Consider the following 14,835-nt stretch of genomic DNA (forward strand, 5'->3'; position numbering starts at 1 on the left):
TTGCACCTTCTCATTGACGATGAAGCACAGAAATTGCATCCGAATTTAATACAAAAGGCACAATGCCGACTTAAGTACAGGAGGACTGACACTCTCACTTTCTACGATCTGGACCTCCCCTGCGAGTCCAGTTTTAGATTCTGATGCCTCACTTCCGGTTTACTGTATACCTTGCACCTTCTCATTGACGATGAAGCACAGAAATTGCATCCGAATTTAATACAAAAGGCACAATGCCGACTTAAGTACAGGAGGACTGACACTCTCACATTCTACGATCTGGACCTCTCCTGCGAGTCCAGTTTTAGATTCTGATGCCTCACTTCCGGTTTACTGTATACCTTGCACCTTCTCATTGACGATGAAGCACAGAAATTGCATCCGAATTTAATACAAAAGGCACAATGCCGACTTAAGTACAGGAGGACTGACACTATCACTTTCTACGATCTGGACCTCTCCTGCGAGTCCAGTTTTAGATTCTGATGCCTCACTTCCGGTTTACTGTATACCTTGCACCTTCTCATTGACGATGAAGCACAGAAATTGCATCCGAATTTAATACAAAAGGCACAATGCCGACTTAAGTACAGGAGGACTGACACTCTCACTTTCTACGATCTGGACCTCTCCTGCGAGTCCAGTTTTAGATTCTGATGCCTCACTTCCGGTATACTGTATACGTTGCACATTCGCATTGACGATGAAGCACAGAAATTGCATCCGAATTTAATACAAAAGGCACAATGCCGACTTAAGTACAGGAGGACTGACACTCTCACTTTCTACGATCTGGACCTCTCCTGCGAGTCCAGTTTTAGATTCTGATGCCTCACTTCCGGTTTACTGTATACCTTGCACCTTCTCATTGACGATGAAGCACAGAAATTGCATCCGAATTTAATACAAAAGGCACAATGCCGACTTAAGTACAGGAGGACTGACACTCTCACTTTCTACGATCTGGACCTCTCCTGCGAGTCCAGTTTTAGATTCTGATGCCTCACTTCCGGTTTACTGTATACCTTGCACCTTCTCATTGACGATGAAGCACAGAAATTGCATCCGAATTTAATACAAAAGGCACAATGCCGACTTAAGTACAGGAGGACTGACACTCTCACTTTCTACGATCTGGACATCTCCTGCGAGTCCAGTTTTAGATTCTGATGCCTCACTTCCGGTTTACTGTATACCTTGCACCTTCTCATTGACGATGAAGCACAGAAATTGCATCCGAATTTAATACAAAAGGCACAATGCCGACTTAAGTACAGGAGGACTGACACTCTCACTCTCTACGTTCTGGACCTCTCCTGCGAGTCCAGTTTTAGATTCTGATGCCTCACATCCGGTTTACTGTATACCTTGCACCTTCTCATTGACGATGAAGCACAGAAATTGCATCCGAATTTAATACAAAAGGCACAATGCCGACTTAAGTACAAGAGGACTGACACTCTCACTTTCTACGATCTGGACCTCTCCTGCGAGTCCAGTTTTAGATTCTGATGCCTCACTTCCGGTTTACTGTATACCTTGCACCTTCTCATTGACGATGAAGCACAGAAATTGCATCCGAATTTAATACAAAAGGCACAATGCCGACTTAAGTACTGGAGGACTGACACTCTCACTTTCTACGATCTGGACCTCTCCTGCGAGTCCAGTTTTAGATTCTGATGCCTCACTTCCGGTTTACTGTATACCTTGCACCTTCTCATTGACGATGAAGCTCAGAAATTGCATCCGAATTGAACACAAAAGGCACAATGCCGACTTAAGTACAGGAGGACTGACACTCTCACTTTCTACGATCTGGACCTCTCCTGCGAGTCCAGTTTTAGATTCTGATGCCTCACTTCCGGTTTACTGTATACCTTGCACCTTCTCATTGACGATGAAGCACAGAAATTGCATCCGAATTTAATACAAAAGGCACAATGCCGACTTAAGTACAGGAGGACTGACACTCTCACTTTCTACGATCTGGACCTCTCCTGCGAGTCCAGTTTTAGATTCTGATGCCTCACTTCCGGTTTACTGTATACCTTGCACCTTCAAATTGACGATGAAGCACAGAAATTGCATCCGAATTTAATACAAAAGGCACAATGCCGACTTAAGTACAGGAGGACTGACACTCTCACTTTCTACGATCTGGACCTCTCCTGCGAGTCCAGTTTTAGATTCTGATGCCTCACTTCCGGTTTACTGTATACCTTGCACCTTCTCATTGACGATGAAGCACAGAAATTGCATCCGAATTTAATACAAAAGGCACAATGCCGACTTAAGTACAGGAGGACTGACACTCTCACTTTCTACGATCTGGACCTCCCCTGCGAGTCCAGTTTTAGATTCTGATGCCTCACTTCCGGTTTACTGTATACCTTGCACCTTCTCATTGACGATGAAGCACAGAAATTGCGTCCGAATTTAATACAAAAGGCACAATGCCGACTTAAGTACAGGAGGACTGACACTCTCACTTTCTACGATCTGGACCTCTCCTGCGAGTCCAGTTTTAGATTCTGATGCCTCACTTCCGGTTTACTGTATACCTTGCACCTTCTCATTGACGATGAAGCACAGAAATTGCATCCGAATTTAATACAAAAGGCACAATGCCGACTTAAGTACAGGAGGACTGACACTCTCACTTTCTACGATCTGGACCTCCCCTGCGAGTCCAGTTTTAGATTCTGATGCCTCACTTCCGGTTTACTGTATACCTTGCACCTTCTCATTGACGATGAAGCACAGAAATTGCATCCGAATTTAATACAAAAGGCACAATGCCGACTTATGTACAGGAGGACTGACACTCTCACTTTCTACGATCTGGACCTCCCCTGCGAGTCCAGTTTTAGATTCTGATGCCTCACTTCCGGTTTACTGTATACCTTGCACCTTCTCATTGACGATGAAGCACAGAAATTGCATCCGAATTTAATACAAAAGGCACAATGCCGACTTAAGTACAGGAGGACTGACACTCTCACATTCTACGATCTGGACCTCTCCTGCGAGTCCAGTTTTAGATTCTGATGCCTCACTTCCGGTTTACTGTATACCTTGCACCTTCTCATTGACGATGAAGCACAGAAATTGCATCCGAATTTAATACAAAAGGCACAATGCCGACTTAAGTACAGGAGGACTGACACTCTCACTTTCTACGATCTGGGCCTCCCCTGCGAGTCCAGTTTTAGATTCTGATGCCTCACTTCCGTTTTACTGTATACCTTGCACCTTCTCATTGACGATGAAGCACAGAAATTGCATCCGAATTTAATACAAAAGGCACAATGCCGACTTACGTACAGGAGGACTGACACTCTCACTTTCTACGATCTAGACCTCCCCTGCGAGTCCAGTTTTAGATTCTGATGCCTCACTTCCGTTTTACTGTATACCTTGCACCTTCTCATTGACGATGAAGCACAGAAATTGCATCCGAATTTAATACAAAAGGCACAATGCCGACTTAAGTACAGGAGGACTGACACTCTCACTTTCTACGATCTGGACCTCTCCTGCGAGTCCAGTTTTAGATTCTGATGCCTCACTTCCGGTTTACTGTATACCTTGCACCTTCTCATTGACGATGAAGCACAGAAATTGCATCCGAATTTAATACAAAAGGCACAATGCCGACTTAAGTACAGGAGGACTGACACTCTCACTTTCTACGATCTGGACCTCCCCTGCGAGTCCAGTTTTAGATTCTGATGCCTCACTTCCGGTTTACTGTATACCTTGCACCTTCTCATTGACGATGAAGCACAGAAATTGCATCCGAATTTAATACAAAAGGCACAATGCCGACTTAAGTACAGGAGGACTGACACTCTCACATTCTACGATCTGGACCTCTCCTGCGAGTCCAGTTTTAGATTCTGATGCCTCACTTCCGGTTTACTGTATACCTTGCACCTTCTCATTGACGATGAAGCACAGAAATTGCATCCGAATTTAATACAAAAGGCACAATGCCGACTTAAGTACAGGAGGACTGACACTATCACTTTCTACGATCTGGACCTCTCCTGCGAGTCCAGTTTTAGATTCTGATGCCTCACTTCCGGTTTACTGTATACCTTGCACCTTCTCATTGACGATGAAGCACAGAAATTGCATCCGAATTTAATACAAAAGGCACAATGCCGACTTAAGTACAGGAGGACTGACACTCTCACTTTCTACGTTCTGGACCTCTCCTGCGAGTCCAGTTTTAGATTCTGATGCCTCACTTCCGGTTTACTGTATACGTTGCACATTCGCATTGACGATGAAGCACAGAAATTGCATCCGAATTTAATACAAAAGGCACAATGCCGACTTAAGTACAGGAGGACTGACACTCTCACTTTCTACGATCTGGACCTCTCCTGCGAGTCCAGTTTTAGATTCTGATGCCTCACTTCCGGTTTACTGTATACCTTGCACCTTCTCATTGACGATGAAGCACAGAAATTGCATCCGAATTTAATACAAAAGGCACAATGCCGACTTAAGTACAGGAGGACTGACACTCTCACTTTCTACGATCTGGACCTCTCCTGCGAGTCCAGTTTTAGATTCTGATGCCTCACTTCCGGTTTACTGTATACCTTGCACCTTCTCATTGACGATGAAGCACAGAAATTGCATCCGAATTTAATACAAAAGGCACAATGCCGACTTAAGTACAGGAGGACTGACACTCTCGCTTTCTACGATCTGGACATCTCCTGCGAGTCCAGTTTTAGATTCTGATGCCTCACTTCCGGTTTACTGTATACCTTGCACCTTCTCATTGACGATGAAGCACAGAAATTGCATCCGAATTTAATACAAAAGGCACAATGCCGACTTAAGTACAGGAGGACTGACACTCTCACTTTCTACGTTCTGGACCTCTCCTGCGAGTCCAGTTTTAGATTCTGATGCCTCACATCCGGTTTACTGTATACCTTGCACCTTCTCATTGACGATGAAGCACAGAAATTGCATCCGAATTTAATACAAAAGGCACAATGCCGACTTAAGTACAAGAGGACTGACACTCTCACTTTCTACGATCTGGACCTCTCCTGCGAGTCCAGTTTTAGATTCTGATGCCTCACTTCCGGTTTACTGTATACCTTGCACCTTCTCATTGACGATGAAGCACAGAAATTGCATCCGAATTTAATACAAAAGGCACAATGCCGACTTAAGTACTGGAGGACTGACACTCTCACTTTCTACGATCTGGACCTCTCCTGCGAGTCCAGTTTTAGATTCTGATGCCTCACTTCCGGTTTACTGTATACCTTGCACCTTCTCATTGACGATGAAGCTCAGAAATTGCATCCGAATTGAACACAAAAGGCACAATGCCGACTTAAGTACAGGAGGACTGACACTCTCACTTTCTACGATCTGGACCTCTCCTGCGAGTCCAGTTTTAGATTCTGATGCCTCACTTCCGGTTTACTGTATACCTTGCACCTTCTCATTGACGATGAAGCACAGAAATTGCATCCGAATTTAATACAAAAGGCACAATGCCGACTTAAGTACAGGAGGACTGACACTCTCACTTTCTACGATCTGGACCTCTCCTGCGAGTCCAGTTTTAGATTCTGATGCCTCACTTCCGGTTTACTGTATACCTTGCACCTTCTCATTGACGATGAAGCACAGAAATTGCATCCGAATTTAATACAAAAGGCACAATGCCGACTTAAGTACAGGAGGACTGACACTCTCACTATCTACGATCTGGACCTCTCCTGCGAGTCCAGTTTTAGATTCTGATGCCTCACTTCCGGTTTACTGTATACCTTGCACCTTCTCATTGACGATGAAGCACAGAAATTGCATCCGAATTTAATACAAAAGGCACAATGCCGACTTAAGTACAGGAGGACTGACACTCTCACTTTCTACGATCTGGACCTCTCCTGCGAGTCCAGTTTTAGATTCTGATGCCTCACTTCCGGTTTACTGTATACCTTGCACCTTCTCATTGACGATGAAGCACAAAAATTGCATCCGAATTTAATACAAAAGGCACAATGCCGACTTAAGTACAGGAGGACTGACACTCTCACTTTCTACGATCTGGACCTCTCCTGCGAGTCCAGTTTTAGATTCTGATGCCTCACTTCCGGTTTACTGTATACCTTGCACCTTCTCATTGACGATGAAGCACAGAAATTGCATCCGAATTTAATACAAAAGGCACAATGCCGACTTAAGTACAGGAGGACTGACACTCTCACTTTCTACGATCTGGACCTCCCCTGCGAGTCCAGTTTTAGATTCTGATGCCTCACTTCCGGTTTACTGTATACCTTGCACCTTCTCATTGACGATGAAGCACAGAAATTGCGTCCGAATTTAATACAAAAGGCACAATGCCGACTTAAGTACAGGAGGACTGACACTCTCACTTTCTACGATCTGGACCTCTCCTGCGAGTCCAGTTTTAGATTCTGATGCCTCACTTCCGGTTTACTGTATACCTTGCACTTTCTCATTGACGATGAAGCACAGAAATTGCATCCGAATTTAATACAAAAGGCACAATGCCGACTTAAGTACAGGAGGACTGACACTCTCACTTTCTACGATCTGGACCTCCCCTGCGAGCCCAGTTTTAGATTCTGATGCCTCACTTCCGTTTTACTGTATACCTTGCACCTTCTCATTGACGATGAAGCACAGAAATTGCATCCGAATTTAATACAAAAGGCACAATGCCGACTTATGTACAGGAGGACTGACACTCTCACTTTCTACGATCTGGACCTCCCCTGCGAGTCCAGTTTTAGATTCTGATGCCTCACTTCCGTTTTACTGTATACCTTGCACCTTCTCATTGACGATGAAGCACAGAAATTGCATCCGAATTTAATACAAAAGGCACAATGCCGACTTATGTACAGGAGGACTGACACTCTCACTTTCTACGATCTGGACCTCCCCTGCGAGTCCAGTTTTAGATTCTGATGCCTCACTTCCGGTTTACTGTATACCTTGCACCTTCTCATTGACGATGAAGCACAGAAATTGCATCCGAATTTAATACAAAAGGCACAATGCCGACTTAAGTACAGGAGGACTGACACTCTCACTTTCTACGATCTGGACCTCTCCTGCGAGTCCAGTTTTAGATTCTGATGCCTCACTTCCGGTTTACTGTATACCTTGCACCTTCTCATTGACGATGAAGCACAGAAATTGCATCCGAATTTAATACAAAAGGCACAATGCCGACTTAAGTACAGGAGGACTGACACTCTCACTTTCTACGATCTGGACCTCCCCTGCGAGTCCAGTTTTAGATTCTGATGCCTCACTTCCGGTTTACTGTATACCTTGCACCTTCTCATTGACGATGAAGCACAGAAATTGCATCCGAATTTAATACAAAAGGCACAATGCCGACTTAAGTACAGGAGGACTGACACTCTCACTTTCTACGATCTGGACCTCTCCTGCGAGTCCAGTTTTAGATTCTGATGCCTCACTTCCGGTTTACTGTATACCTTGCACCTTCTCATTGACGATGAAGCACAGAAATTGCATCCGAATTTAATACAAAAGGCACAATGCCGACTTAAGTACAGGAGGACTGACACTATCACTTTCTACGATCTGGACCTCTCCTGCGAGTCCAGTTTTACATTCTGATGCCTCACTTCCGGTTTACTGTATACCTTGCACCTTCTCATTGACGATGAAGCACAGAAATTGCATCCGAATTTAATACAAAAGGCACAATGCCGACTTAAGTACAGGAGGACTGACACTCTCACTTTCTACGATCTGGACATCTCCTGCGAGTCCAGTTTTAGATTCTGATGCCTCACTTCCGGTTTACTGTATACCTTGCACCTTCTCATTGACGATGAAGCACAGAAATTGCATCCGAATTTAATACAAAAGGCACAATGCCGACTTAAGTACTGGAGGACTGACACTCTCACTTTCTACGATCTGGACCTCTCCTGGGAGTCCAGTTTTAGATTCTGATGCCTCACTTCCGGTTTACTGTATACCTTGCACCTTCTCATTGACGATGAAGCACAGAAATTGCATCCGAATTTAATACAAAAGGCACAATGCCGACTTAAGTACAGGAGGACTGACACTCTCACTTTCTACGATCTGGACCTCTCCTGCGAGTCCAGTTTTAGATTCTGATGCCTCACATCCGGTTTACTGTATACCTTGCACCTTCTCATTGACGATGAAGCACAGAAATTGCATCCGAATTTAATACAAAAGGCACAATGCCGACTTAAGTACAAGAGGACTGACACTCTCACTTTCTACGATCTGGACCTCTCCTGCGAGTCCAGTTTTAGATTCTGATGCCTCACTTCCGGTTTACTGTATACCTTGCACCTTCTCATTGACGATGAAGCACAGAAATTGCATCCGAATTTAATACAAAAGGCACAATGCCGACTTAAGTACTGGAGGACTGACACTCTCACTTTCTACGATCTGGACCTCTCCTGCGAGTCCAGTTTTAGATTCTGATGCCTCACTTCCGGTTTACTGTATACCTTGCACCTTCTCATTGACGATGAAGCTCAGAAATTGCATCCGAATTGAACACAAAAGGCACAATGCCGACTTAAGTACAGGAGGACTGACACTCTCACTTTCTACGATCTGGACCTCTCCTGCGAGTCCAGTTTTAGATTCTGATGCCTCACTTCCGGTTTACTGTATACCTTGCACCTTCTCATTGACGATGAAGCACAGAAATTGCATCCGAATTTAATACAAAAGGCACAATGCCGACTTAAGTACAGGAGGACTGACACTCTCACTTTCTACGATCTGGACCTCTCCTGCGAGTCCAGTTTTAGATTCTGATGCCTCACTTCCGGTTTACTGTATACCTTGCACCTTCGCATTGACGATGAAGCACAGAAATTGCATCCGAATTTAATACAAAAGGCACAATGCCGACTTAAGTACAGGAGGACTGACACTCTCACTTTCTACGATCTGGACCTCTCCTGCGAGTCCAGTTTTAGATTCTGATGCCTCACTTCCGGTTTACTGTATACCTTGCACCTTCTCATTGACGATGAAGCACAGAAATTGCATCCGAATTTAATACAAAAGGCACAATGCCGACTTAAGTACAGGAGGACTGACACTCTCACTTTCTACGATCTGGACCTCTCCTGCGAGTCCAGTTTTAGATTCTGATGCCTCACTTCCGGTTTACTGTATACCTTGCACCTTCTCATTGACGATGAAGCACAGAAATTGCATCCGAATATAGTACAAAAGGCACAATGCCGACTTAAGTACAGGAGGACTGACACTCTCACTTTCTACGATCTGGACCTCTCCTGCGAGTCCAGTTTTAGATTCTGATGCCTCACTTCCGGTTTACTGTATACCTTGCACCTTCTCATTGACGATGAAGCACAGAAATTGCATCCGAATTTAATACAAAAGGCACAATGCCGACTTAAGTACAGGAGGACTGACACTCTCACTTTCTACGATCTGGACCTCCCCTGCGAGTCCAGTTTTAGATTCTGATGCCTCACTTCCGGTTTACTGTATACCTTGCACCTTCTCATTGACGATGAAGCACAGAAATTGCGTCCGAATTTAATACAAAAGGCACAATGCCGACTTAAGTACAGGAGGACTGACACTCTCACTTTCTACGATCTGGACCTCTCCTGCGAGTCCAGTTTTAGATTCTGATGCCTCACTTCCGGTTTACTGTATACCTTGCACCTTCTCATTGACGATGAAGCACAGAAATTGCATCCGAATTTAATACAAAAGGCACAATGCCGACTTAAGTACAGGAGGACTGACACTCTCACTTTCTACGATCTGGACCTCCCCTGCGAGTCCAGTTTTAGATTCTGATGCCTCACTTCCGGTTTACTGTATACCTTGCACCTTCTCATTGACGATGAAGCACAGAAATTGCATCCGAATTTAATACAAAAGGCACAATGCCGACTTATGTACAGGAGGACTGACACTCTCACTTTCTACGATCTGGACCTCCCCTGCGAGTCCAGTTTTAGATTCTGATGCCTCACTTCCGGTTTACTGTATACCTTGCACCTTCTCATTGACGATGAAGCACAGAAATTGCATCCGAATTTAATACAAAAGGCACAATGCCGACTTAAGTACAGGAGGACTGACACTCTCACATTCTACGATCTGGACCTCTCCTGCGAGTCCAGTTTTAGATTCTGATGCCTCACTTCCGGTTTACTGTATACCTTGCACCTTCTCATTGACGATGAAGCACAGAAATTGCATCCGAATTTAATACAAAAGGCACAATGCCGACTTAAGTACAGGAGGACTGACACTCTCACTTTCTACGATCTGGACCTCCCCTGCGAGTCCAGTTTTAGATTCTGATGCCTCACTTCCGTTTTACTGTATACCTTGCACCTTCTCATTGACGATGAAGCACAGAAATTGCATCCGAATTTAATACAAAAGGCACAATGCCGACTTATGTACAGGAGGACTGACACTCTCACTTTCAACGATCTGGACCTCCCCTGCGAGGCCAGTTTTAGATTCTGATGCCTCACTTCCGGTTTACTGTATACCTTGCACCTTCTCATTGACGATGAAGCACAGAAATTGCATCCGAATTTAATACAAAAGGCACAATGCCGACTAAAGTACAGGAGGACTGACACTCTCACTTTCTACGATCTGGACCTCTCCTGCGAGTCCAGTTTTAGATTCTGATGCCTCACTTCCGGTTTACTGTATACCTTGCACCTTCTCATTGACGATGAAGCACAGAAATTGCATCCGAATTTAATACAAAAGGCACAATGCCGACTTAAGTACAGGAGGACTGACACTCTCACTTTCTACGATCTGGACCTCCCCTGCGAGTCCAGTTTTAGATTCAGATGCCTCACTTCCGGTTTACTGTATACCTTGCACCTTCTCATTGACGATGAAGCACAGAAATTGCATCCGAATTTAATACAAAAGGCACAATGCCGACTTAAGTACAGGAGGACTGACACTCTCACTTTCTACGATCTGGACCTCTCCTGCGAGTCCAGTTTTAGATTCTGATGCCTCACTTCCGGTTTACTGTATACCTTGCACCTTCTCATTGACGATGAAGCACAGAAATTGCATCCGAATTTAATACAAAAGGCACAATGCCGACTTAAGTACAGGAGGACTGACACTATCACTTTCTACGATCTGGACCTCTCCTGCGAGTCCAGTTTTAGATTCTGATGCCTCACTTCCGGTTTACTGTATACCTTGCACCTTCTCATTGACGATGAAGCACAGAAATTGCATCCGAATTTAATACAAAAGGCACAATGCCGACTTAAGTACAGGAGGACTGACACTCTCACTTTCTACGATCTGGACATCTCCTGCGAGTCCACTTTTAGATTCTGATGCCTCACTTCCGGTTTACTGTATACCTTGCACCTTCTCATTGACGATGAAGCACAGAAATTGCATCCGAATTTAATACAAAAGGCACAATGCCGACTTAAGTACTGGAGGACTGACACTCTCACTTTCTACGATCTGGACCTCTCCTGCGAGTCCAGTTTTAGATTCTGATGCCTCACTTCCGGTTTACTGTATACCTTGCACCTTCTCATTGACGATGAAGCACAGAAATTGCATCCGAATTGAACACAAAAGGCACAATGCCGACTTTAGTACAGGAGGACTGACACTCTCACTTTCTACGATCTGGACCTCTCCTGCGAGTCCAGTTTTAGATTCTGATGCCTCACTTCCGGTTTACTGTATACCTTGCACCTTCTCATTGACGATGAAGCACAGAAATTGCATCCGAATTTAATACAAAAGGCACAATGCCGACTTAAGTACAGGAGGACTGACACTCTCACTTTCTACGATCTGGACCTCTCCTGCGAGTCCAGTTTTAGATTCTGATGCCTCACTTCCGGTTTACTGTATACCTTGCACCTTCTCATTGACGATGAAGCACAGAAATTGCATCCGAATTTAATACAAAAGGCACAATGCCGACTTAAGTACAGGAGGACTGACACTCTCACTTTCTACGATCTGGACCTCTCCTGCGAGTCCAGTTTTAGATTCTGATGCCTCACTTCCGGTTTACTGTATACCTTGCACCTTCTCATTGACGATGAAGCACAGAAATTGCATCCGAATTTAATACAAAAGGCACAATGCCGACTTAAGTACAGGAGGACTGACACTCTCACTTTCTACGATCTGGACCTCTCCTGCGAGTCCAGTTTTAGATTCTGATGCCTCACTTCCGGTTTACTGTATACGTTGCACATTCGCATTGACGATGAAGCACAGAAATTGCATCCGAATTTAATACAAAAGGCACAATGCCGACTTAAGTACAGGAGGACTGACACTCTCACTTTCTACGATCTGGACCTCTCCTGCGAGTCCAGTTTTAGATTCTGATGCCTCACTTCCGGTTTACTGTATACCTTGCACCTTCTCATTGACGATGAAGCACAGAAATTGCATCCGAATTTAATACAAAAGGCACAATGCCGACTTAAGTACAGGAGGACTGACACTCTCACTTTCTACGATCTGGACCTCTCCTGCGAGTCCAGTTTTAGATTCTGATGCCTCACTTCCGGTTTACTGTATACCTTGCACCTTCTCATTGACGATGAAGCACAGAAATTGCATCCGAATTTAATACAAAAGGCACAATGCCGACTTAAGTACAGGAGGACTGACACTCTCACTTTCTACGATCTGGACCTCCCCTGCGAGTCCAGTTTTAGATTCTGATGCCTCACTTCCGGTTTACTGTATACCTTGCACCTTCTCATTGACGATGAAGCACAGAAATTGCATCCGAATTTAATACAAAAGGCACAATGCCAACTTAAGTACAGGAGGACTGACACTCTCACTTTCTACGATCTGGACCTCTCCTGCGAGTCCTGTTTTAGATTCTGATGCCTCACTTCCGGTTTACTGCATACCTTGCACCTTCTCATTGACGATGAAGCACAGAAATTGCATCCGAATTTAATACAAAAGGCACAATGCCGACTTAAGTACAGGAGGACTGACACTCTCACTTTCTACGATCTGGACCTCTCCTGCGAGTCCAGTTTAAGATTCTGATGCCTCACTTCCGGTTTACTGTATACCTTGCACCTTCTCATTGACGATGAAGCACAGAAATTGCATCCGAATTTAATACAAAAGGCACAATGCCGACTTAAGTACAGGAGGACTGACACTCTCACTTTCTACGATCTGGACCTCTCCTGCGAGTCCAGTTTTAGATTCTGATGCCTCACTTCCGGTTTACTGTATACGTTGCACATTCGCATTGACGATGAAGCACAGAAATTGCATCCGAATTTAATACAAAAGGCACAATGCCGATTTAAGTACAGGAGGACTGACACTCTCACTTTCTACGATCTGGACCTCTCCTGCGAGTCCAGTTTTAGATTCTGATGCCTCACTTCCGGTTTACTGTATACCTTGCACCTTCTCATTGACGATGAAGCACAGAAATTGCATCCGAATTTAATACAAAAGGCACAATGCCGACTTAAGTACAGGAGGACTGACACTCTCACTTTCTACGATCTGGACCTCTCCTGCGAGTCCAGTTTAAGATTCTGATGCCTCACTTCCGGTTTACTGTATACCTTGCACCTTCTCATTGACGATGAAGCACAGAAATTGCATCCGAATTTAATACAAAAGGCACAATGCCGACTTAATTACAGGAGGACTGACACTCTCACTTTCAACGATCTGGACCTCTCCTGCGAGTCCAGTTTTAGATTCTGATGCCTCACTTCCGGTTTACTGTATACCTTGCACCTTCTCATTGACGATGAAGCACAGAAATTGCATCCGAATTTAATACAAAAGGCACAATGCCGACTTAAGTACAGGAGGACTGACACTCTCACTTTCTACGATCTGGACCTCTCCTGCGAGTCCAGTTTTAGATTCTGATGCCTCACTTCCGGTTTACTGTATACGTTGCACATTCGCATTGACGATGAAGCACAGAAATTGCATCCGAATTTAATACAAAAGGCACAATGCCGACTTAAGTACAGGAGGACTGACACTCTCACTTTCTACGATCTGGACCTCTCCTGCGAGTCCAGTTTTAGATTCTGATGCCTCACTTCCGGTTTACTGTATACCTTGCACCTTCTCATTGACGATGAAGCACAGAAATTGCATCCGAATTTAATACAAAAGGCACAATGCCGACTTAGGTACAGGAGGACTGACACTCTCACTTTCTACGATCTGGACCTCTCCTGCGAGTCCAGTTTTAGATTCTGATGCCTCACTTCCGGTTTACTGTATACCTTGCACCTTCTCATTGACGATGAAGCACAGAAATTGCATCCGAACTTAATACAAAAGGCACAATGCCGACTTAAGTACAGGAGGACTGACACTCTCACTTTCTACGATCTGGACATCTCCTGCGAGTCCAGTTTTAGATTCTGATGCCTCACTTCCGGTTTACTGTATACCTTGCACCTTCTCATTGACGATGAAGCACAGAAATTGCATCCGAATTTAATACAAAAGGCACAATGCCGACTTAAGTACAGGAGGACTGACACTCTCACTTTCTACTTTCTGGACCTCTCCTGCGAGTCCAGTTTTAGATTCTGATGCCTCACATCCGGTTTACTGTATACCTTGCACCTTCTCATTGACGATGAAGCACAGAAATTGCATCCGAATTTAATACAAGAGGCACAATGCCGACTTAAGTACAAGAGGACTGACACTCTCACTTTCTACGATCTGGACCTCTCCTGCGAGTCC

The sequence above is a fragment of the Schistocerca serialis genome, chromosome 10 (assembly GCF_023864345.2).
Source record: "Schistocerca serialis cubense isolate TAMUIC-IGC-003099 chromosome 10, iqSchSeri2.2, whole genome shotgun sequence".
NCBI lineage: Eukaryota > Metazoa > Arthropoda > Insecta > Orthoptera > Acrididae > Schistocerca > Schistocerca serialis.